The sequence below is a fragment of the Lepisma saccharinum genome, chromosome 27 (assembly GCF_977018435.1).
Source record: "Lepisma saccharinum chromosome 27, izLepSacc3.1, whole genome shotgun sequence".
Taxonomy (NCBI): domain Eukaryota; kingdom Metazoa; phylum Arthropoda; class Insecta; order Zygentoma; family Lepismatidae; genus Lepisma; species Lepisma saccharinum.
Window position 1 is genome coordinate 11032767 of NC_139255.1, and position 25963 is coordinate 11058729.

General features: G+C 37.5%; 1 protein-coding gene across 3 annotated transcripts in view; it reads left to right on the forward strand.

The window, feature by feature from the left end:
- The window catches only part of LOC145979988 (transient receptor potential cation channel subfamily A member 1-like), a 172789-nt gene that overhangs the window by 25783 nt on the left and 121043 nt on the right, over positions 1–25963 (forward strand). The window contains exon 1 of one of the 3 annotated variants that reach the window (XM_083112933.1): positions 2117–2135. The exons of the other annotated variants lie outside the window; for them this stretch is intronic. The gene's annotated coding sequence lies outside the window, so the exon portion shown is untranslated. Of the gene's footprint in view, positions 1–2116; positions 2136–25963 lie in introns of those variants that run through there. 3 annotated transcript variants of the gene reach the window in all.

Here is a 25963-nt window from a genome sequence, read left to right on the forward strand (position 1 = left end):
ATATAAAATGCCTACATACAGAAACTGGACTGAATAAGCCAGCCAGCGAAGATCAAGATTTCTCAAAGTACACGTTTCTCTCCAGAAAAGAAAATATTCATTAATTGATTGATTTAGATTTTTTTACTTTGATTTTCTGCCACTTCTGGCTAATCGCGAAGATGTAGATGGATGATGATATGATGAAATTGATGAAGGGACACTCACAATGAACACCCGGTCAAGTCTTGGATTCGAACACTGGATCTCTCGCGTCGTAGTGCTGTGTGCTATTCACTCTGTCACGGTTGGCGTCTCCAGAGAAAGAAACAACACTTTTTGCATGGGAGGAAGATAAGAAAAAGCAATTTTCCAGGGAGAATAAAGCTTTACTTTGAATTATTAGAAAAGGAAGTAAGATTTAAATTACTTTCCACGTAAAAGAGTAGATGCGTGAAACTAAATTTGAACCACTTATTTTTCGGGGGAAAGCGGGCAAGTACCCCTTGCCCCCCGCCGGATACTCTACTGAACTAAAGTATCCTAGTATTTTCCCTGTAGAATCTGGTTATACAAGAATTGGTAGAAAAGTAGGCACTCCAGGGTCCTTTACGCTCATATCACACTGCTACAACATTCAGGGTACGCCATGATGTTCTTGTGCTGCCTAAGAAATGATTCCACGTAACAAATGATCATATTTGATTTCGGAAGATATAAATTATGGTAAATGATTACGTTAATATTTCATGAAATCCCCGCCCCCTTGATTCGGCTGAATTTGATTTTATGTTGGTGTTATTAGATTTGGATGTTTCATAACCACTAACTGGCAAGGCTTGTTTTCGTATTTGAAAAACGAAATGATTATGTGTCAGTCTGTAATTTATTTTCTTTTGTCGTCCCGATAATATATATTATAATACATATTACAGAGACATAAGCAGGTAAAAAAAGAACATTAGTTCAATAGTGTGTAACATATTACATTACAATTTACTCCTATAGTACGTAACACTTTAAACTGTAAGGCCAGTCTCGATTAATCTACCTGTGCATAAAGTGGATTTACAACAAGAATTCAATCATTCATTCAGTCATGAACGAACAATCACGAACACTTGTGCACAGGTCGCGACACTAGCTCCACAAAAGAGAACACTGGCTATGAGTTCAGACGCCAGAGCATCGTTAGTCTGCAAAACGCCGTCCAGGGTATAGTTGGGCCTTCCAACAAGTTCACGACTTACACCCCTAGGAGAACAACAAATTTATTTTCCACATTACTTATATCCTGTAAAAGTAGTTCAGTAAGCATTCAGATGGAACAATTGTATCGGTTTTTACACCTACCGCATCGGCAAACAATGCCATATTGTTGTAGTTTCAAGGGCTGGATATAACCCATTGTCTGCGTCTTTATTGTACCAAGTCGAAAGGAATCGTAATTGTTATTGAATTGAATTGGATTGTTGTTTTAAGTCCACTTTATGCACAGAAAGGCTAATCGGGACTGGACCTACAGTTTAAAGTGGGATCCGAACCACTATGTGCCTCCACCGAGTATCGAACCCAGGACCCCTTGATTACAAGGCGAGGACGCTACCACTGCGCCATCGGGGAGGCCCAAAAATCGTAATCGTAAAGACCACGGCTAAGCACTCAGAGGACCGTGAAGCTCAGTAATGACATCTGGCGGGAGCTTCGGTAGTTTATTACTTATGACGTCATGAGGCCACGATATGAAAACATTCACCTTTTCCCACTTACAGCACTCAGGACCTTCCTCTTTATCTGATCCTCAATTCTAATTTTCGGTTCACAAACTGAAATTGTATCCTTGCTAAATTCGAAACTTAATATATATATATATATATATATATATATATATATATATATATATATATATATATATATATATATATATTATATCGACAACACGGGAAAAATAATTACAGCTTATTTTTTCTTCATATCATTTTCCTGTCCCAATTATCCTAAAGTGGCAGAAAGGGGTGGGAAACAAACAGAAATATACATGACTCTGCGCTAATATTTTGAATTCGGCGTGGGCAAGATATTCCTTTGTGTTCATTCCAGGATCAATCATCTAGGGGTGCGGAATTAAATTTGAATGGTGCGATGTTAAAAATAAGGTAGGTGAGCCAGCGGTTCTTACTGTACGAAAATCATACGAGTATTAGTATTAGTATTTAACACAGGTAACAAATGTAGGGTGACCAGACATACCCTTGTTAAGAGTATTATAGCTACTCTTTTAGAGGTTCATATACTCTATAATCTTTTCAATTAGCAAGAATAACCAAATATACTATTTTCCTTGCTATTTATTTTCATTGATTATTTTACGCATAAATATGCGTTAAGATCCTCAGAACGGAAAACGCATTGCAAGTGGTTGCAACGCCGCACCCTGTGTTGAGACCTCTCTCGCCCAGCAGACGAGAATCAAAGCAGTTGCTCTGTGTAATCTGTGCGTAAGACGCCCGGAGTGAAAAAATCTGGAAGAACTGGCATCGTTGCTCTCTGCCCCAACCTCTCCCCTCCGTTGCAAGAATGGCATCGACATCAAAAATCAGCTTTTCGACAAAGCGAGCCGGAATGTTAAATTTTATTTAGTCTAGTGTTTAGGAATCAGTTTGAAAGTGGCTGTTGTGAAGTAGTGACATTCAAGTCTGTGTCTGTTTCTAGTGGCTCTTGTTTGTGTGTCCTAACTTTATTTATGGTGCACCTAACAAGATGACAATGTCGCGAGGAAAGTGTCAATATAACCAGGCCTTTGAAGACACTTATCCCTGTATTAAAAAATCGCGAAATAATGACATTTACAAAGCATTCTGCTCAGTGTGTCAAAAAGAATTTTCCATAGAAAAACAAAGGTAAATATGATATTGAACAACATATAAAATCGAAGTCACACACAGAATGTTCATCGGTTTCTGAGACATGCAAGTTGGATAGTTTCTTCACAAAAAAGGAATCTTCAGAAGAACTAGATCGATTCCAACTTGTATGGTTGTACTACAATGTAAAACATAACCATTCCTTCAGAAGTATGGATTGAAAGGTGCCGTGCCGTGATCACTATCTCTCCCTTCATTTCCTTTCCTCCAATTCCAAGGGGAGTCCTTTCAGGGCTGCCAATATTCCTATCAGCACATATCAACAGGTGAATGACTATGAAGAGCGACGCATAGCGTTACGCAAAATTGGGAAGGAAAACATAACAACTGATGAGGGAAAACGCTCAAAATCAAAATAAAACAAATACCATCCTTTTAAAATCATCATTGATTAGCTGCATGGCTGGGGAAAGACCTGCGCTCGATCGCCAGCTCTAAACTTCGAAGGAGACGAAGAAAGTGAGCGGAAACATCCATCGCGACACTTTAGGCTGCTCTGATACTGAACTAGGCTTCGTGGCGGTTCCTCTCTCGAACCTTTAGGCCACCCTCTGTCGTCAGCGTCCTCGAGCATAAATCGCCTTCGAAAAACTATACAATCGCAGCTATTACATTAAAAAAAATCACGAAGACAAAGCGTCCATCCTCATCTTTACCTTCCTATTTCTTCAATCACCTTTCAATATCCTATGTCATCTGTTTCTTCACCTCGGCTAAAACTCAGTGGGCTAATGGGATACTCTGACCCCTCTCAGGTACGGGTATAGTAGTAGAAATACGTGGGATATGAAGCTTCGACTGTTATGTACTAAATCATTTGACAGGCTATGGAAATGGGAGATTTTATAAATGAATAACATCTGTTTCCGAAGAAAGGTCTGCGTCTTCAGTGGGCTTCTTTATGGGCAATTATTTTCCTGAAGATGGTTTATTTTCAAGATACTTTTATAAATTTACATCTTAGTTACAGATCTCCATAAATAAAGGACAGAACAGATTTCCTTCTTATAATTAAATCTACACGACTTTTGCAGTTTATTTACATAATATGGATCAAGCTGTCATATCAGTCATATAAAGACGACCAGGCGCTTGCTTGGAACTTTATGAACGCTCCTTGACATAATAAAGCATGACTTTGACGTGACTGGCGAAGGTTTTAACTATTGACTCCGATCTTAATATAAATTGGACATTATGGTCTGGCTTCAAGATATATGCAGAAATACAAACGGCTATAATTCGTAAAATATTAGAGACATGGACTTGATATCGGGTATGGCAACATGTTAGCATGTTCACAGGGCGAAACCTAACCATGCTAGATATCAATAATGAATAACCTGATCAATAAATAATAATCATGGAGACGAAATAATCTGAACTTATTCTTCCGTGTGATGGCATGTTAGCATGCCCACAGGGCGAACCTACTCATACGGCAGAATAACATTAAGTCCTGTTGCTTTATGCAAAAATTGAAAATATATTACGTATATGTTTCGAAGAAATCAAACTGAATTATCACAAAGTTCAAAGAAATCGTAAATTAACTTATTCTCACGCATGGTGACATGTTAGCATGTCCACAGGGCGAACCTACCTATACGTCAGAATAGCAGTAAGTTCTGAGTCGAAATTTAACATTATTTTGTGAAGATTTTATTTAAAATTTCAGAAAACTTCAAAATAAAGTTGAAATGAACTTATTCTTTCGTATGGTGACATGTTAGCATGTCCACAGGGCGAACCTACCCATACGACAGAATAACTATGTCTCTAAGCTAATTTGGGAACGAAGACTGAGTTCTTGAACCCTCCCATAAAGGGAGCTGAGTATTTAAGATGTTAATCCATCGGAGTCGGTGATGAAAATGCCCCGGAATTAGGTTCCGAAGCTGTATTTATATCCTCGCATGTCAAGCAGAGCGCCTCCCGTGACACAAAAGATAAACATAGCTACAGCTGTGATATGCAGAACTAATTTGTGTATAATGGCAATATTCTAAAGATTAAACAGTATGTTCCATAAGGTTCATTTTTCTATGTCTAAAACAACAGTTATGATCCTTAAAGTTTCTATAATATTCTCTACCATAAAGCTGTCACATTCTTAAAAACTTCTTCCCAATGTCCATAAGGCTTATATTACTAATAACCCCAACTGAAATTTAGGTCTTATGGCTTTCATAATAGTTTGATTCTAAAACTTAGAACACATATTTTTGACTAATTGTCAACAATGAAAGATTTTGCTTTCAAGAAGCTTGCAAATAACAAATTCTAAACTTCTCGAATGACAGAATTAGGTCATTAGTTCAACTATTAAATATCTTATCTTTCATAACGTTTTCATAGTGAATATAAAAAGTAAAATAATTAAGAATAATATTAAATATGACCGAATCTTTGATATGGTTCGGGAGGATCATATCAGGATTGTACTAGTAAATTGTTAAAATCAACAGCAAATAAAAAAAAATACCTTGCCCGCACTAAAACCCAAGCTTTAATAACAAATGTGGTGGGGGGAATGGTCAGAAAATATTTTAAATAATAGTTTAAAAAAATCACCCTTCGTTGTCATTTCTTGTGATGCTTTTAATAGAAAAGCGACCAAACTTCTCCCTGTGTTAGTGCGGTAGTGTGAAGTTGACACTGATATTAATATTAAAACATGCCTTTTGAAAATCCATAGCTTACCCGATGAAACCTCTGAAACTGTGTCAAGTGTATTGATGGATACAGTAAGTCAATATGGTTTGGAAAATAAGGTTCTTGGATTTGTAGCTGATAATGCACCATTAAATTTTGGTTGCATAAAAAGGACATCATCAGGAAATAAAAATGTGCACAGAGAGTTGGAGTGCAGATTAGAAGAAAATATTTTGCCTATTGGGTGTGTGTCTCATATTATACATAATGCAATTTCTGTACCTTGTGCGAAAATAATACCCATAGATGTTGAGAACTTGGCTTTCAAAATATACAATCATTTTAGTATTTTTACTGCGAGAACAGAAAATTTGAAAAGTTTCTGTGAATTTATTGGGTGTCAATATGAGAGTCTTTTATGCCACTCAAAGACAAGATTCCTCTCTTTACTTCCTTGTGTAGAAAAAATTATACGTCAGTATCAAGCGATAAAGGCCTATTTCTTGAGTGAGGAAAATGCCCCAATTGCTATAGTCAATTTCTTTCAAGATGATACAAGTGAACTGTGGCTATATTTCCTGCATGCACAGCTACTCCTGTTTAATGATACTATTTTAAAAATTGAAAGGGGTGATAAAACAGCAATTGAAGTTTCTGTTCAATATTTTCAACTCCTACAGAAATACAGGGACAGAATAGAACAGAACTTTTTCCCATTCTCAGCAAGAAGTATACTTATTAAATTTGTAAAAGAAGGTAGTATGAAGGAGGAATATGCATACTCTGTTTCAAATAGGTTTTAGTGTGAAGAGGTAAAATACTTATAAACATGGTCACTTCGTTTTTTTTGAAGATGTCAACAAACTGAGGTATTTACTCCTTGACTCAAGAATTTCCTATGAACAATTTCAAGAGTCATTTTCATATTTCCATCAACAAGCAAAACATATTTCAAATTCATTGTAATTTAATGATAATGATATTTTTGACACTTACTGTGCAATTTCAAAAGCCGTTGAAAAACATCTTGAAGATGGGGGGGCGGGGAAGAAAAGAAACAGTGATGGGTAAGTGGAGGTCAGTGTACAAAGATTTAGTACAGGCTGGGTCAAATTTAAAAGTGATTGTGGCTCTTATATAATTCTTGTTTACTCTGCCTGGTACAAATGTTGATTGTGAAAGACTCTTCAGTGTTATTAAAACTTATTGGCGAGAGGAAAAAGGTACACTCCTATTGTCAACACTCGAACAAGTAATGAAAGTGAAATTCAATGTGGACATGACCTGTGAAGAGTTTGGACTGGCAATAAAGGACGATTTATACATACTCAAGAAAGCAAAATCATCCCAGAAGTATGAATGATGGTGCCAATTGGGAGTAAGTATTTGTAATTAGCTAATTACATTAGACCCATAAGTAATTTGAATCTGTAGAGTGTAGGCCTATTTTATAGGGGCTATAATAAAAGAAATAACAAATAGCCACCCTTATTTTCGTTTTCTTTTTATGTTTTATGCATGCGCACCTTCAACCTATAGACTATACTCTTTTTGGTCAACAAATATCTGCTCACCCTAAACAAATGGCAATACATTAATATACCCAGTCCCCTCTCTCGGGCACCAGAAGAAAACGAACTATCTCGGGGGTGCTTTTTCTTTTTCCAGTCAACTTGTGAATGTGGGTTCATTTCCTGCTTTCTGATTGGCTGTTGGAAAGTTACGGTGCTCTGATTGTGAGAATATATTTTTTTTATCAGTAGGTTAGGTAAGGTTAGTTAAGGTTAGATTAGATTAGAAAGCAGCAACTTTGCGCTGAAAATAGGAAATAAGATATTCTCACAATCAGACCACCGAAACTTTCCAACAGCCAATCAGAGAGCAAGAAATGTACCTGCATTCACAAGTTGACTGGGGGAAAAAAACGCATCCCGGGCTGCCAGCAGCCATTTTATTTAAGTTATTGTGCCCCCCTGGCGTCGTAGGGACAGACCAGTCCTCCACAAAGGTCGGCTATTCGTTGTTACTATATACAATGCATGTTAACAATCAAAAGTTTGACACCAACAGTTTTCTCTAATAAGATGTAGAAGCGTGAATAAACATGAATAAATATGTTTTCTTGAGCACAAACATTATTTTCTAAGCCAAGTATAAGCCGTGGTGGGCCACCTTGGGAACAGATGTAACGGTTCGTAATACTTTTTTTTTTTCAAAAAAAAGTTACAAGCAATGTTATAAAATATCAATTTGATACACGTTGTTAATTAGTTATAGAAGTTATACCTTTTAATTTCCGAAATGTATTATTATCTCTTATTAGATATTTGTAAATTGCTCTAGAAGCTTACCTAGGACCATCTTTGGCTCACCTACTTTAATACAAAATAAGACATGCATGTGTGCTTTAGCCACTACATCAAACACCAATGAACTACCAGTAGGGTTCTATGAAAATATGCCAGTAAAACTGAAAGTTACTATCAGGGCCGTACCCTGGATTTTTAGGGAGGGGTCAGATCTAAAATTATGTGTACATCCAACCAATATTACAATATATAGTGTAAAGAGATTACAAAATCCTTGTAATGTTTTTATTGTTTTAGACTACAATTAATTCTTGCATTCTAAAATTTAATATTTATATTGTCTTGAATTCGTATTTATCATAATTTTTGTATATGTTGCTAAGGCGGCTACCCAGGATGTTTTAAAAGAGGGACAAGGACAATTTTCCTTATCTAGGTAGACGAGTTTGAGTTTTTGTATTAGGTACACTTAGGGTAATCAGGACTGGACATACAGTTTGAAGTGGGATCAGAACCACGATATGCCTCCACCTGGTCTTGGTAGACAAGGCTTAGCATTGTGCTGGGGTAAAAGTGGAAAAATGTGGGGGGCAACTTTCCCCCTGTCCCCTAACCGCCGCCACTCCTTGTAGCCATGCATCAATGGTTATAAAACTAAATGTACCAAATATTGAAGTGCATGAGCCTATCTCTCTGCACAACAAACGTTTTCATTTATGCAAGGACAATATTGATTTTTTTTTACAATTTTTTTATTTTCGTAGCTTTTTATATGTTCATACTAATATATTTCATGGTTAGGGGGGGGGGGGTGGCCCCCATGGTCCGTCCAGTGGGTACGGGCCTGGTTACTAGTAACGTGTTTTCATTTTTCTTGCTTTCACTTCCACAACAAGATGTACAGTGAAGTAAATGTGGCTTCCCGTTTCAAGTTAGTATTACTGGATTCCTATATAGGAATATATAATAATATTTGTCCTTCTTCAGTACCTAACATTCTACGCTCAGAATGGCGATATGCTTTTCACAAGTCACAGTTTAAAATAACACTGTAAAAGTTATAAATATTATCAGTTTAATTAACAAAACACGCCTTGTTAAGCTTTCTGGTAACTGGACGAAAAGAAAGTAAAATTTAATAAATTTGGTAATTTAGAAGAAATTATTTGGCAACCATAAGCAAATGTGCACAATAATTAAATAGCATTTAGTACTGGTGTTTTAACAGTGACAGCGATTGGGTTCCAAAACTGGAGGTCAAGGTGACAATACTGGGGGGAGGGCAAAGGCAGTATATTTCAATTTGTAGATAAGGTTTAGCATAGTGCGGGAGAAAAAGTTGCGAAAAGTTTTGCGATGGCATCTGCCCTCCCCCCTCCCATTCGCCACCACTGGGTGTTTATTATCGCCTGCTTAAACAAATGTTTGGTTGCCATAAATTATATTTTGTGGTTATTCCAAACTTGAAATTAAGAGTTGGCGGGCAAGCAACCCTTCACACCTCACTGGCTTCGTCCGTGGCAACTGTTTCTTCCATTTCATCGGATTTTCAGAAATTGACAAACCCGAAGCGTTGAACGCTAGATGGCAGCACCTGAGAAATTTGCAAGATACATTTTCGGTAACAGTTTCATAGATCGGAGACACATTAAAATCGGATATTTTGGGTTTCGCATGGTTCGTACTTACCAATTGTGGATTGCGGAACATAGTTCAAAGTGCCATTATGCTTTTTACACGAAAAGAAACGCAATTTTTCACATTCTGAGTGCTTTTTTTTATTCCTTTCTTCGCTTCCGTAACACATTATGGCTGGCACATCTTGACTCACTTTGTGGGTATGCAGTGTTTCAACCTTATTCACCGAAAAATACCTACGGTTGTGTTCGTCACCGGTGGAAATTATACATTTAACATGGGTAGCTGACGGATAGCCCCACGAACCATACACGGATAGCCCCGCGAACCATTATGCACAGTAACTGACCGATAGCCCCACAAAACATTCACGGATAGCCCCACGAACCATTTCCGATAAGGTTAGGTTAGGTTTGGTTATGTTAGGCAAGCATAGTAAAGAAAAAAGGGGGTTGAAACACTGACAGGGGCTTACGTCATCAAACGTTCGCAGCATCCGGTTGTCGTCGGGCAAGCAAATGAAAGCAATGGAATTTGTGCGTCGGTGAGATATTTCTCTTCAAAAATACATGATTTCCCGGTGAAATATATTCACGGTGAAAGAAAATACCTCGACGAACGTTGTAAACCTTGGAAAAACTCATTTCCGTAAGTAGTTTATTGTGTAAAATTGAAGAAATGTGTCTCCGATGTATGAAACTGTTACCGAATTTTCAAAGCGATAAGGTTCATGAACTCTGAAGGTTATATTAGTATATCTGTTTCACAGAGTAGGTGGTAAATGAGTAAGATTTCGGAACTGGAAAAATATAAATTTCGAAAAAAGACAAAGCATGGCGACGTTAAAGGGAACAGCTTCGTAATCTCTGGTGTCTCAGGTGGCAGAAACTGTCTTGAGAACCCATAATGTGTAATAATGTGAAATTCATTATATGTTCATTGTATTGTGCGTAAACTGCCAATGAAATATTTTTCGCGTATCAAAAAAAATAGAGACATCCGTTTTACAATGCGTTCGGTTTGCTCTGAGCCGAGAAAGCACATGACTGCATACAGCACGGCATGGCGCGGATACCGTCATTTTCGACACGTGAAGTCCTGCTTATTTTTACTCACATATCTTTAGCATGCAGACAATTATATTTACTATATTGCATAACTAGTTCTAACCTGTGTGCGTGTTTCTGAGTGTTTAATAAGATTGTGAGAACATTGACAAATGCCAGCCGAAATGTTGGTCAGAAGAATGAATTTTAATGTGTGAGGAACCCATCATGCAGAAGCACAACCACAGGGGGGAAGGGGAACATTGCCCTCCATACTTCGACGGATATCAATTCTAAGGGGAAAGCGGGGAGCAAACATTGACGTTCAACGGCACCTGCATGGGAGCACAGAGGGACAATGGGACAATCTCCCCCTCCCCCTTTCATTTCCAATTTAAAAATAAATTTCGTATAATGTTCTTGTTTGCTAAGGTCGCAATGCTTGCTTTTCTTAGTCTTATCAAGTTCAGAACTGTAGCTAGGGGCGTTGGGTGTCAATGCTGGACGCCGAACGATCTAAATAAAGCAAGTTGTAAAGGAGATAATGCCATGGCGCTTCGTCAAATTATTTTCACCCTATTAATTCAATATTGTTTCAAGTTTAAAAAAATTGGATCTAAAAATGTTCTTCCTCGTTTCGCTCGCAATTTATAGTTGCTTCTTGTAATGGATCGTAAATTATCAGAGAGAGAAGTAAAACTTCTCTTAATTGGTTTTGTCCTAAATGCACGGACAATTGGTTGCGGAGAAAGATCCGTACACATTTGAGGAACAATTTGCATATTTTTGCTCTTGGTTTATTATGACGTGGATGAATTGATTATGTAATGCAACTTTGATTACTTTTTCTTATATTTTGGGTTTGTCAGCACTAAAGGCTCTTTTGCACCCGTCAAACTATGCGGGGTTAGCCTCTTATCATAATAAAAATAAAAGCGTGTCTGTAAACTAAAATGTCCTTACCTCGGGTAAAAGCTGAAGCTGCATAGGGACACCCAGCACATACAAGGACAAAGAAAGAGGACAATACGGAATTAAACTGGCCATAGGTCCAGTCGCCAGAGCCTCGTTAGTCTGCAGAATGCAGTCCAGTGTGTGCTACGTGGAAGTGAGGTTGGCAATTGGGTGTATGTACTACGTGGAAGGTCACCCCTCACCCCACTTTGAATACGTAAACAATTTAGTGTTAGCATGTTGCATATGTATTTTCTTATTTTAAGTCGCTCCATGTTGCATATGTGTAAAACATATTCTGTACATGAATGATGAAAGTTATACATGTTATATGTAAGAAAATAAATATATTCGTAATGCATTTGTCATGCATTTTCTGCCATTTAAAAATACAGTTTGTGTGCTTCTTTTCCATTATTAGCTAATGTCAAATTTAGCGTGTTGATAAAACATTTGTTCCAATACAAATGCTTTAGCACCGACTTCTACCTCCTGTTTTCGTGATTTACGAGGGTAATAACGTCATTGATACTACTACTACTACTACTACTACTACTACTACTACTACTACTACTACTACTACTACTACTACTACTACTACTACTACTACTACTACTACTACTACTACAACCAGCCGGCTCCTTTGGCGGAGTGTTTAGCACATCGCGCTACGAGACCAGGGGTCCCGGGTTCAAATCCTGCCCTGGGCATGGATATTTGTGAGTGTCCATTCATCAATTTCATCATATCATCAGTCATCCCCATCTTCGCAAATTAGCCAAAAGTGGCACAAAAAGCGAAGTAAAATAAAGCAAATCAAATGAAAAAATGAAACTATCACCACCACCACAATGATGATAATAATAATAATTATTATTATTATTGTTATTGGTATGTTTATCCTCGTACTTCCCCACAGACAAACATTCGTCGTTGCGCCTCTGTCATCACGTTTGTGGGCAATTTTCACAGAAATTCCCCGGCGTTGCAGCTATAGGTAGATAAACATTTAGGCAACTTTCTCTGAGATTAAGAGAAATAGTTGCCGAACTTACAAGAATTACGGGAGAGGAACTTTTGTGTGTCAATCAAAATGTCATCAAAAGATGCCGGGAATGTGTGAATGCAGTTGGCCATCACTTTGAACAACTCTTACAACAACTCGTTATGCAATTTTTTAAAAAATTCTGCATGATAAAAACATGTGCGTCAAATATGCATGAAATCACGGGTCGAAAATGACTGCATGCCGCGCCGTCTGTAGTCACGTGCTATCTCGGCCCAGAGCCAAAACGACTGTATTTAAAATTTGGAAGATTTCAGCATTTCCATGCATCGGATATCTGCTTGGTATATTTTAAGAAGTCGCATGACTTATGTGTTTTTTCAAATATCATTCAAGGGCCTAGAACGTGACTAAGGGTCTCGTATGGAAAGACTCGGTCTTGTTTCAGTTTTAGAGAGGCGTGTCCCGTTCTCGGTCTTCGGTCTACACGTCTCGATTTGCTCCCGAGAAAGTCTGCAATCCGTCATGTCATCAGAGATTGTTCCAGACGCCACAATACATGCGAGGGCCCAGGCAACATGGTTGTCAATCAAAACAGTCATTGCAATGCAAAATATCCACGGACTAACTCGGCATGTTATTATGCTAATCATAATCAAAGTGATCGGGTAGCAAACTGTCATTACGCTCTGTTCTAGTCTTACAGGTTTTTAGCAAAGGAGAGGTGGATACGTTCATTGTTGAATGTCTTCATATTCCTTCGCACCGCAGACCTGTTCGTTTTGCAACTTTACGCCTCACTGATTCGAAATATCGCTTACCTAACCGCCTGCCACAACTTATGCAGAAACAATAAGTGATATTACACTTTGGAATGTCTGGACATGAATCAAGTCAGTTTTCACGTGTGTAAGCAAATCGAGCACTACACTATCGTTCCTGATAGGCAAGCGAGTGCAGTGTTGAATCCAACCACTGTCCTTCGGTGTGGGGGAAAGGATGTCATAAGCAGGGTTGTGCAATTACGCGTAAAAGAAAGGTTTTCTACATGACACTAGTTGTTGGAGTTACCTACGCGTCTGAAATATACCTTGTACATTCATGTAAAATATAGTTCCCCATAAGACTACTGGTACGTACTAAGGTCCTATGGGGGAAGTATTTTTTCTCCAGACAGTACACCGTGTGAGAGTTCGGCCCCCCTATCCCTGGTTTCTTTCCGGCCCTCTGGATTTCTTCCTACTTTAATCCCTCAATCTCTCCTTTCACCTCACCCTGGCTGCCAAGCGAGTAGATTATATTTGCGCGGGAATACGAAAGGGGGGTTTCACATAACATTTATATTTTAATGTCCTTGGTTCGTTTACACATGTACAGAAAGTTAATATACAACTTGTTAAATGGACAGTACCGTAGTTCTTGAAATCATAACATTCTCGTAGGATATATTGGTTTATTATACGTAGTTATATATATTGTTGTAATCCCGTTTTACCTGGGATCTGAGGTCACAGGGAAGTTTCATTTAAACATTTAGGTAGAGCTTAATAATATCTGATGGCTGAACCTGCTCCGTTAGGAGGGTAGAGATATGGAAAGTTGGTGTAAGGTTATTCACGCTTGTTCATACCTGGTAGATGTGTGTGATGTCTTGTCCTGATGCTTCTCGCAGACCGAATCGTGAAAGTTGCCAAGGTTCTATCCATCGACCCTCAGCTCACCAGACCGAGCAATCCCTTGCGCCTTGTAGCATGCTAGGCAGCGGTAACTCCGTGTTCCATCGTCGTAGTTCAGCAGTGCAATGTGTTGTAAGTATTTAGACTAATTATCCATGTAGCGTCGATGAGTGTCAAGTTCTAAAAGAGCCTAGCGTCGATGATAAGCGTAGTTCGAATGAGAGCCAGCTCCGGGTAGGAGCTTGCTTTTATCATTCTAGGCGTCGAAAGGTTGTTAAACCTTTCAAACGCGGTAGATCCTGTTTAGATCCACGCGTTTGCCTTTCCAGTTCCTGGTTTTACGGAAGTTACAAGTTAGCGCATTCTTGGGATCACTCGCTGGTCGGACAAGTTCAGGAAATAAACAAGTGTGAATATTAACATGACGATGTTTTCTCGGTTTAATAATCTCCATATCTCTACAATATACATATTTTACATATCGTTTCCATGTGTGTCTTGCATAGACCAAATTAACAAATCTCTAATAATATATATGCGCACCTATGGCATACCCATCGGCACTTCTTTTACCACAGAGTTAGCATAACTATCTCTGTGGCCCATCCTCAGCTTAAATGATATTCCGTTGCTTACAAATGCGTTTCCTTACGCCTTCTCTCTTTCTTTTGGGCATCAATTATTCAATACGGAAATATCCACATAATCAAAGCTTTTTTCTAAAAGGGGACTTAGGACAGCAACAGGGGCTGGCATAACCAGATGCTACAGTATTATATCCAGTTTAGCCACCATAAGTGGACTAAACTTGAGGAGACGTTCCTCTTTCGTCGAACTATGAATCTCAGTACTGTTTGAAATGTTATAAAGGAATGGAAAACGGTTGTGCTGAGTATTTTTTCATGTAGTGTAGTGGGTCGAGTAGCAAAGTCTCCCTATTAATATAATAATAATAGTGTTATTATTTATAATAATAAATGTGGAATAAAATGGGTTCTCTCATTACCTTATAATAGTTATTGTTGTAAAGTTACAATTATAACCGTGGTAATATTAATTATTGTTGTTATTATTTATGCTAATCAAGTTTTATCAATGACCTGACGAACCCTACAAAAATTTCTGGCGACGGAAATGACTGTGCTCAATGTATACTTGCAAATGAGAAGACACCCTGATCTTCCTTCACTTTCCTCATACTTCCAGAACACGGCACCCGGATTTTGTCACTAGCCTCATCGGCTTCCTATTATGCGAGACGCTTGCAGCAATCGATACCGGCTTCCGCAATGGTCAATTTACTAGCTCGTAGACAGTATCATTGTTTGAGCAGAGAGGTAATCTGCATTGGGGTGTGTGTCATATGGTTGAGAAGAAAGAGAAGCGGGAAACTTTATGAAATATGATTGATTGGTTTTCTTTATTCTACTTCGCATTTCGTGCCACTTTTGGCTAATTTACAAAAATGGTGAACAGTGCTGACATGATGAAATTGATGAATGGATACTCACAAACATCCATTCCCAAGCCGGGATTCAAACCCGGGACCCCTGGCGTCGTGGCGCGATGTGGTAACCACTCCGCCACAGGGACCGGCGAAATATGAATGAAAACAGGAGATTGTTTTTTTTTTTTTATGGGAAGTATATATTTAGAACAATGATCTCGGGGAAGAGGATCGTCCCCATTGCCCCTCCTGAGTTATATATTTCATAGGCGTGAGCACGGGGTGTGTCAGGGGTCCTATACTGAGTACGCTATTAGAAGGAACATGAGTTCAGAGGTGCAACAACGACTTTTTGTCTAGGGGGGGCAAGTACAAGGAGGATAAACGTGCCATTAATAATAATAATCATAATCGTATTATCATTATTATTATTATTATTGGATTGTTCTGGTCAGTGGCGCAGGAACGGGGGTTACAGGGGTACATTGTACCCCCTTAATTTTTTGAAGGGGGGTACTGTACCCCCTAAATCCGTAAATCGAGTTGTACCCCTTGTACCCCCCTTGGTAATTTGACAGCAGACGCAAGGTGCTACTGTTAAAAGAACCTATTTTCAGTTCGCCCAATAAAAAAGTGTATATTGTTTATAACTTATAAACATTATCTTCTTTACCACAGAAATTCAAACCATTCTAAACTTATTCTACTATTGAGCGACCACAAGGAAAAAAACCTTGGACGAAAAGTCCCCTTTCCCTTCTTCCCTTCAGATCGGGCCATAAGGAAGCATTCTCCACTCTCCCTCTCCCCTCCTCGCGGGAGTACGGTGCACAGGAGTCGCTGGTGTGCTCAGATTGTTTTGCTTGTAGTTCCATTATACATTGTGGTCGCTACTAGTTAGTTCATTGACCTAAGTTCTTGGAAACCTCTTTAAGGAGATGAAAATTGTTTAAAATGTGTGTGGAACGATGAAATTAGTGTTGCCCACGGGACGAGACGGGACAGGCTTTTAAAAATTCGAGACGAGACGAGATTGACCATGTGTCATAAGACAAACGAATATTTTCGAGACGAGACAGCATTTCCACGAGACTCCACGAGACGAGACAGGCCAAAGTCTCGTCTCGTGGGCAACACTAGATGGAATCAGATTTGCTCTCAGAAAATCACGCTGCAGACGAATGCTCCTTTGCCAAAGGGGGGGGGGGGTACACTTTTCTAAGGAAATGGTCTTTTGAATATTTAAAATGGAATTTTCGAAAACGAAATACTTACACGATCGAGACGAGATACTACAGACCAACTTGGGGGGGGGGGGGTTACAGTAGTGGGATTTATGCTATAGCAAGGACCACTTACAAGTGTAGAAAGGAAGAGCCCCCCTCCAGCAGATTTGTTTACACTTAAAACTAGCTCAACATGGGCATATGAGCTTTTTGCTCAAGTGTGGAACCCCCTCAATCCAAGATTTTTGTAAAAATGCCCTCAGGAATTTTTCGGAAAGGAAGAGCCCTCTCAGATTGTTTTGCTCATACTTACAAAAGGCACTTCTGTGAGATTGTTGTCCATAAACTTGTCAAAAATTGATATTTTTTTGGCCATACCTGAAATTATGCTAAACCCATACCTACCCATACATATTTATTTCAGGTTTAAGTTCAATTGGATACCAGGCTCAATTTGTATATCTAATATTAAACAATGTAATTCTTCTAGAATTGCTCCGTGACTCTCTCATTTCTTACATCATAAACATATGATTTTTCTCCTATGAGAATAACACTACATATGGTGTCTTCAGGTAAAGCCTCATGGAATTCACAGATAATTTTAATGTTTGTTCTGTCATTCACCACAACCTGTTTCCTTTTTGAAGTGTTAATTACAAACATGGGTCTCTGTGCTTTGAATTGCCCCGCCTCCCTTTTTGTGCCACTGCATGGGTTCAGCCAATACGCAGCCAGTGCTATTGCGCTGTTGCCAAACTAACTGCTAGCGGAAGGAAAAGAAGGAATTTGCTATGTGTTATATACACAATAGCGGCTTCTGCCTATTCGCACAATTGCACGTGCACATCCAAATAAATCTGTAATGCAAAACATTATTATTATACTTATATATTGAATTATATCTCTTTCGAAACATCAAGTGTTCCCACGCCGCTTCACCAAGAAATATGGTGGAGAAGCGTGAGATCAGTGATATCAACTCGCGTCGACCGAGCCGCGCTTGGGTTTGAACGCAATGTTAGTTTCGCTCCCTACGACGCTGTTGAAGCAGTCGCGTAGAGGACTCTGATTGGGTCTTTTGGTTTGAGCGCCGTGTGATGGGAGGTTGCATCATTTACGAAAGCTGTGAACGCAGCGATCGGTGTGCGAGCAAATGTAGTGTTGTAAACGAATTCCATTAGAGATCGTGGGACAGAGTCGAGCTAACCCATACATCATTGCAAATGGAGGGATTTTTTTTTTTTTAGAAAGGAAATTTCAATGGTACATTGTCCCTCCGATTGTGTCCCGTTCATGATAGGGGAAGGTGAGGAGGGCAGCTGAAAGCGAGACGGGTGTTTTAAAAATGCCTGATATTGACTTTGCTTAGTGCATTTTGGCCAAAATAAACTGTCTCTGTGGCGCAGTATCCGAATTATCAACCCATGCGGAGGGAGCGTACATCAATCAGCCAGCTGTTTTGCATTGTGTGTGAGTTGCAAAATTGTTTAGCGCTGTCAAAAGCTCGTACCTGTTTCAGTGCAAACTTTTTGATTTCATGATGAATAGGGAAACTGTACATAGCGAAAGCAGAGACTTAATATTTAAAGTTGTTGAATTTTTGGAGGGAAGCTAGCTACAAAACTTGTAGCAACTGCAGCAATATATGGATACGGCGGAAGGGAAGGAAAAATTCTGAAGTACGAAGCAAGGCGGTGTGAACTGAGTGAGTACTGTGATTTTCTTTAATATTTATTATTCTCTTGATTTCGCTTGATTTGCTAGGTTCGATCAGTCTGTCATTAGAAATTAACAACATAAAGATAGATTTCAATTGATTTCCTCCATGTGGTAGTTGGATCGGCTTCTTTGGTGTACACCAATATTATTATTATCCTTGTTCAATAATATCAGCGGAGCGGAGGAAGAAGCTTTTATGAAATATTTTGCAAATCGACAATAATATTGATATTGTAGATCGGTATTTATATGTTTTGAGTGATTTTGTCAGATTATCGAATGATGAATTACATATTGCACAATAACATCGCTCTTCTCGTCATTGGCTGGATAATTTCCGAAATATTTGAAATTTGTAAAAAATCCGTTTTAAAAAAATGAAATAAAACTCTATCATAGCCTCATTTTCAGTGAAAGTTGATCAAAACTTTGGTTACCATATATTAAGCATCAATATGTGCTCAAAAACGGTGCTAATATTTGACTGGGGTGTTATAACACTTCTGGACGCGAGACTAAAATGCACACCCATAGAGCCAGACCACGAGCTGCCACTGTATACAGTACAGTGAAATAATATGGTGAATATTTACAGGATTTAATATCATCACTGCTGCAGCATATGAGGGAAACTCATACCTGAAGTTTGAAGGTATTTATTTTAGAGGATCTGCAAGATCATCATCATCGACAATGAAGGATCATTGTGTATATTGAGACGAATTTAACACCCATTTTTTTTCCCTAGACACAAAAACTCTGCTGTGTCAACACGTTGGCAACGTAATAAACAGACGGAAGGAAAATGAAAGGGTCTTTGTGTGCGTGTTGAGACGTGTTCTTTCCCGAGTTTCTTCAAGAAGCGATAACTCCGGCTGTAAGCGACGGAATTTTATGGGACTTGGACAGTCAGGTTCACGATGTGTTTCCCCATCTCATAACGAACTTTAAAGTGGCGAGTTTTATGAAAACTTCTTGCGCGCAAGAAAAATACAGAAATCGTTGGAAAGGGTATGAATCAAGGATTCCAGAAATGTAGGATTTGAGATGAGGAAACAATTGCAAGTGGAAAAAAGTAGTATTGCAATTGAAGAACCTCCATTATAAATGAAACATAATGAGCCTAATTTATGTGCAGATGTAAGGCTATATGCCTAATTTGTTATTTTAGGCTTGTTGGGTTTAGTTATCTTCGCATAAATAATACATTTATAGTGTATGTATGCTAAGAGAACCAAACCTAACAGACCTAACCTAACAATGTAGGCATTCCTTGAGTGACGTCACAATTCAAGGATGTCCTTACTTTGTGCGATAAGGGAGACAAGTGAAGTCAGAGTCTCCCTTATTGCACAACACCAGAACAACTTTGAACAATAAAATCACTAAACCACTTATTTCCCAAAACAAATTGAAGTAAAACAATTTAAAATGACGAAATTAATTTACAGCTACTAAAAAATAGAAAACTCAATATCCAAAAATAAAATGAAAATCATAAATACGGATGAAGAAACGAAGTAAAGTTGAATCTTAGTGGGAATTCGCAAACAATCCAGGTTAAAAACCAAAGTTCGACCTGGCAATTCTGTGTGTTTAGATCATGAATTTCGATTAAGGAAAGCTCCTATGGTAAGTAATGTAAGAAAGTTTATATTTATTCTAATTGAAAAATGCACAGTGCCAAATCGATGCACAAATTAAGGGGGTTCTAAAGCCATGTTAAAGCATAGGTCCAAATTTCAATGGATAAGCGTACAACTAATATAGATTCGGTAAGGAAGAAATTTTCCGATATAGAAAATTGTTTTATTCACTAGAACTTGTGAGCCTTATAATGTTGTTGCGATTAAAGATATTTAAGTAAATAACAGAAAATAAAAGGTCTCCGTCATGTTCAAACTTCTCCGTACAGATGGCGCAGATGGTAGTTTTTGTCAATACCGGTGCGTGTTTTTTTCTTTTATGACTAGTATGGAAGATTTCTTGGTGAAACAAAGATCACATGCTCTTCCCGCAAGCATCTGAAATACCATGTGAAGATTTGATTTTTGATTTTTTGATTTGATTTTGATTTTAAAATTTTGGGTGAATCAGCACTAACGCTATTTTGCATCCGTCACACTATACGGGGTCCAGCCCCTTACCGTTACACGTAACAACTCTAACGTTGCTTAATTAAAATCATAAAATATTAAAATGTTCTGACTTTCGTTAAAAGCCGAGGCTGCAAAGAACACTCAGCACAAATAAGGACAAAACACAGGACAACACAAACAAAATTATACTGGCCATGGGGCCAGTCGCCAGAGCCTCGATAGTCCTCAGTCCAGGGTGCACTAACGTGGACGTGAGGTTGACATATGGGTGTACTACGTGGAAGGTCACCCCTTACACCCCTACTATGTGAAGAAATGAAAACATTTCGTACCTTCAGAGAGTAGTGGTTATCATTAAAATTTTTGAAGTTGCGTTTCGTCGCAATATACTCCGTGGTGCAGATTTTAGCCAACACTGTTGCCGTGATTTCACTCCGTGTTTTCTAAAGATATGATCAATGCGATTGCGTCGAAATCGTGAAAGCTACCAGAGAATAACGAATCCAGTACATGTTGGAAGAAGGAAACATCGGACAGAACTGAAAGGTAAATCTTATATTTATATGTTTGTAGCTTAATTCATCAAAAGCAAAACGTTTGCAAAATGCAAGAGTGATGCAGAGTGGATGATTTATTTAGTATATGTTGAGGAAATACCTTCCGATATAATTTCTGTGAGAATATCGCTTCAACGTGTCTACCTTTTCAACGCACCACGCATTTTCCCTTACAAACGAAGTTGATAATTCTTTGAAATTGTAAAATCAGAAGAGAATGTTATTTTAAATGAGGCATAATGCAGATATTACAGTTTTGTGATTATTACTAGAGCATGAAATACCTTGATATAGATTATATTCTGGCATTAAATCGATATTGCACAAAATGGTCTACTATCGTTCCTTTGAGATTATTTCCGTACTTCACTGGTGCTATTCAAATGTACGTACATCGGAATTTGTCTTACAAATCAGTCGTTCATTATAGTTTAACATTTCCCTTGTACATGGTTGGAACGAGTCGCTTCTCACCTGTTTTGAACAAGATTTTTCTCCTTTTTGTTTTTGAAACTTGAACACGGTTCATAAAGCTCGCAAATGTTAAATGCATTAAGTATGTTAAGCTAATTTAGGTTGGATTGGAATAGATTTAATGTGAGATACCCGAATTTTGTGCAAGTTGTGAACAACTTGTGTGTTATCTTCTTTCACAGAATCAGGTCAGAAAACCGGTTTTGTAAGCTGTATAGAACTCTTCGGTTTTCTCGTTTTTTCATAATTTTGAATGCCTTGTAATGGTAGTGCAGCATTTCAATAAGTTCATGCTTTATGTATTTAAAGTGTAAAAGCACCCCCTAACAGCTAAAAGGGTAAAGTCCTAACCGTCTACTAAACAATAGTTTGCGTATTTACTGAGAATTTACAAATTAGTATAGATTAGAAAATATTACAAATTCACATATTTTACAAGTGCAAGGCCAATCATTTATTTGTGGATAATATTGATTGATTTTCAGATAAATCATAATTTGTCCTGATTATGTTCCGAATATTTTATTCAATAACCTACCCGAAGTCCAAGTCATATTTCACATGCACTGTAAAGATAGATCTGAGTCAGTGAAGTGAGCTGATACCATGAATCAAACCTTTAATAATTCTGTTAGCTATAACAGGACCACTTCGTTAATCATTATGCAACAGTTTAGATTAGTTATATTCACATCCAATTACACAATATCTTTAAGTTGTTTTTATTTTATTACTAACTCAACTTGTCTGAGGTAAGAATATAATGTAAACTATTTTTTTCATCTTTGTTCAGTTCATAGTGTCATACCCCATATTAACAAAATTTTTATTTGTTCCTTTTGCAGATGAACATTTGAGAATCTATTTAACGTGTCTTCTAAGAATACCTTGAAATTTGTAAAAAGGACAACATAATTGACTAACAATGGCAACTCAATAGCGTGGAAGTTTGTGGACATGCTTCTATGGAATCAAAATCGTCTGTGTGGATTGTTTGAACTGTACACAATTTGCAGATACATGGTTGAATGATGATGGTTTATAAGAAATCAAGAGTCCAAAATATACTCAAGAAATGATGTTGCAAGACTTCTTAATATCTGGGTGCAAGTAGTCAGAAATTTTTGCCCAATATCTTAGGATATTCATTGCTTTCTGAATGGGTGAATAGTTTCTTTTATGTTATTTTACTTATGCAGTGTCTTATAATCTTCATGTATAATAATGTATCTAGGTACTTTGCTACATTTTTCTTTGTCGGGTTAGGTGGTAGATCAGTATTTGCTGAACCTCGCCCAAGAATAAAGACCATTGAATTGAGAACGACATAATGTTTTGCAGGATGAGAAAGAAGGAGAATGAAGTTACATTGAAACATAAATGTTAATTTGAATTTTTTCGTATATCCGGAATATATAGTTTTAGTAGTCCCTTCATGCAATGATTTTTGAATGATTTGAATTTCATCCTGATGGTGATTATTACCATATTGTATCTTATAAAACTTCTCTCACAATTCTTATCTGAGTAATGCTGAACTCTAAGATATCAACAGTGTTTGGAAAGTTACTTTTCAAAAGTAATTCAAAGGTAATCACTTGAGAAATTAATTCGATTATAATTACTGTTGCTTTAAAACGTATCTAATTTAGTTACTATTACTTTATTCTAGATTAGTTATATCTCGTAAGACGTGGTTCGAAACATGAAATGCAAGCGCGCTATTAATTTCATCACAGACGACTACCAACAACTTACCATTAGTTTCATATATAATTATAACGGCTGGTCTCCGTGTTGGAGTGGTCAGAACAGCGCGTTACGACGCTAGGAGTCTCTGGTTCGAATCCCGGCATGGGCATTCTTTGTATATGATCCTTCTTAAGTTTCATCATATTATCACTGATTCTCATCTTTGCGAGTAGACATAAATTGCAGAAAAGCGTAGGAATAAACTAAATCAATCAACCATATAATTATAACCAAGTTAATATATTTTATATGTAAATACAGAGGCAATAAAATCCATATACTTAAAGATGAGAAAATAGTTTTTTAATGTATTTTTGTTGCGCAAACAATATATTATTCACTGTTGAACTGTGGTATACCAATGAGGATTGTTGTAGATTATATAGCCTTATGTCGAAATTAATCTAATTAAAATACGCTTGGAATAGATACATAAATAAAATTGTTCTCGTGGTCTCACGATTTCAATAATCACTAATTCATCAAGCGAGCATATGATTCAACAAATTGTAAAAATGGAACAGAAGAAAATTCCTTTCTATGCGAAAAAATAGTAATTGTACACTTCTGTTCAGATCAAGTGGAATATACTTAAACTGTTCGACCCTATAAAGAGTGACACTTTATGTGAACAGGAGTGTACAACTAAATTTCAATTTAGTTACTAGTTAGTTGGAGAAATAACTGAATTTCAGGTACTAATTTCATAACGTAAGTAGTTTACAGTTACTGTTACTAGAAAATGTTAATGTTACATCCAAAGACAGCTGCAGAACAAACCCGTATAATTTGTTAAGAACTGTGAAATAGGACTTTGGGCATTGTGCGGAGGCAACGTGTGTAAAATTGTACTTAAGTAATATGAAACGAACAAATAATCATTGTGCTGCTCGTTTACCTCTATTCTCGTTTTTCAAGAAAAGACCTCAACGATGGCGTAGTGGTAACGTTGTCGCCTTGTACTCAAGAGGTTCGATGGTGGAGGCAGAGGCAGACCCACGAATTTTTGTCTGGGGGGCGGCAAGTACCAGGAGGATAGACGTGCCAATAATGATAATAGGAATAATGATAATGACATTATTATTATTATTGGCATTTTTGTGTGGTATTTTCTCAACACGTTCAATTTAACATTAGCTAATAACGGAAAACAAGCTCACAAACTGTATTTTTGACACAAAATGACGAATATAATTCCTTTTTTACATATGATATGTGTAACTTTCATGTAGAACATATGTTTTACACATATGCATCATGGAGTGACGTAAAATAAGAAAATACATATGCAACATCTTAACACAAAATTGTACACGTATTCAATGTTTCTTTAATACATATAAAAATATTATTTAAATATATTACATAGTCAATTCATCATAACAAACCAACAGCGAAAATTATATAAATTGCCTCTCACATTCATGTGCTCCTTTTCCTCAAAACGATTTTCATACATTTAAAACAAAACTGTTTAGCAACAACAGTCTGAAGTACACATTGCGTCTTACTTCTCTCTCTCTCTAGTAATTTACAATACATTAAAGAAAATAATTAAATTGTGAGCGAAGCTAGCAAGAAAATTTTCAGATACAATTTTTGCAAACTTAAAAACTATATTTATTTAATGGGGAGCAAATAATTTCACGGGGCGCCATGGCATTCTCTCTCTTACCCCTTTTTTCGTTTAGATCGTTCGGTGCCCAGGTCAGACTCTTGCCGCAAGAAAATTTTACGAAACTCATTTTTATTTGCATAAAATTTGAAATGAGAGAAGCAATTGTCCCTCTGTGCCCCCCTCCCCATCAGGTGCTCTTGGTCGTCTGGAAGAAAAATGCAAGAAACATATGAAAACTAATTCAATCTTGAGTATCATTTTGTCCTGCTGCTCTTAGATTCGGCTGGCCTTGCTTTTCTTCATTTCAATGTTTGCCCCCTAGAATTGGCTTCAGTCCAAGGTTGGGGGGGGGGGGGCATTGCCTGTGGCCACTGGTCACAAATAATTTCACGGGACTCCATGGCATTCTCTCTTTTACAATTTTTTTTTTCATTTACATCGTTCGGCGCGCCCTAATTACGGCTCGGAACTTGATTGGGTGGAGACGAATTGCAAAGTGGTTTGGATCCCACTTTAAACTGTAGGTCCAGTCCTGATAAGCTTATCTGTGCATAAAAAGGACTTAAGACATCAATTCAAGGTTCTCAAATAAATAATTTTCTTATAGTATAGTAACTCGAGCTTTAATTTTCATCTTCAGTTTTCTTCCAATATTGCGAATGAGGACTTTTGCAAATTTTAATATACCCGAAAATATTATAAACTAAAATATAATTTGGTCTTATCGTCTTCCTGAGAAAATGAAACACTTTTTGTATCAATTGGAATTCTGTAACAAAATTACATTAAGAAACTGAAATTTACGGCCTTTTAGAAAAATTAACATTACTAATTTTAAGCATTTTTCAACAATGTTTATAATTGAAAAAATTGAAAATATG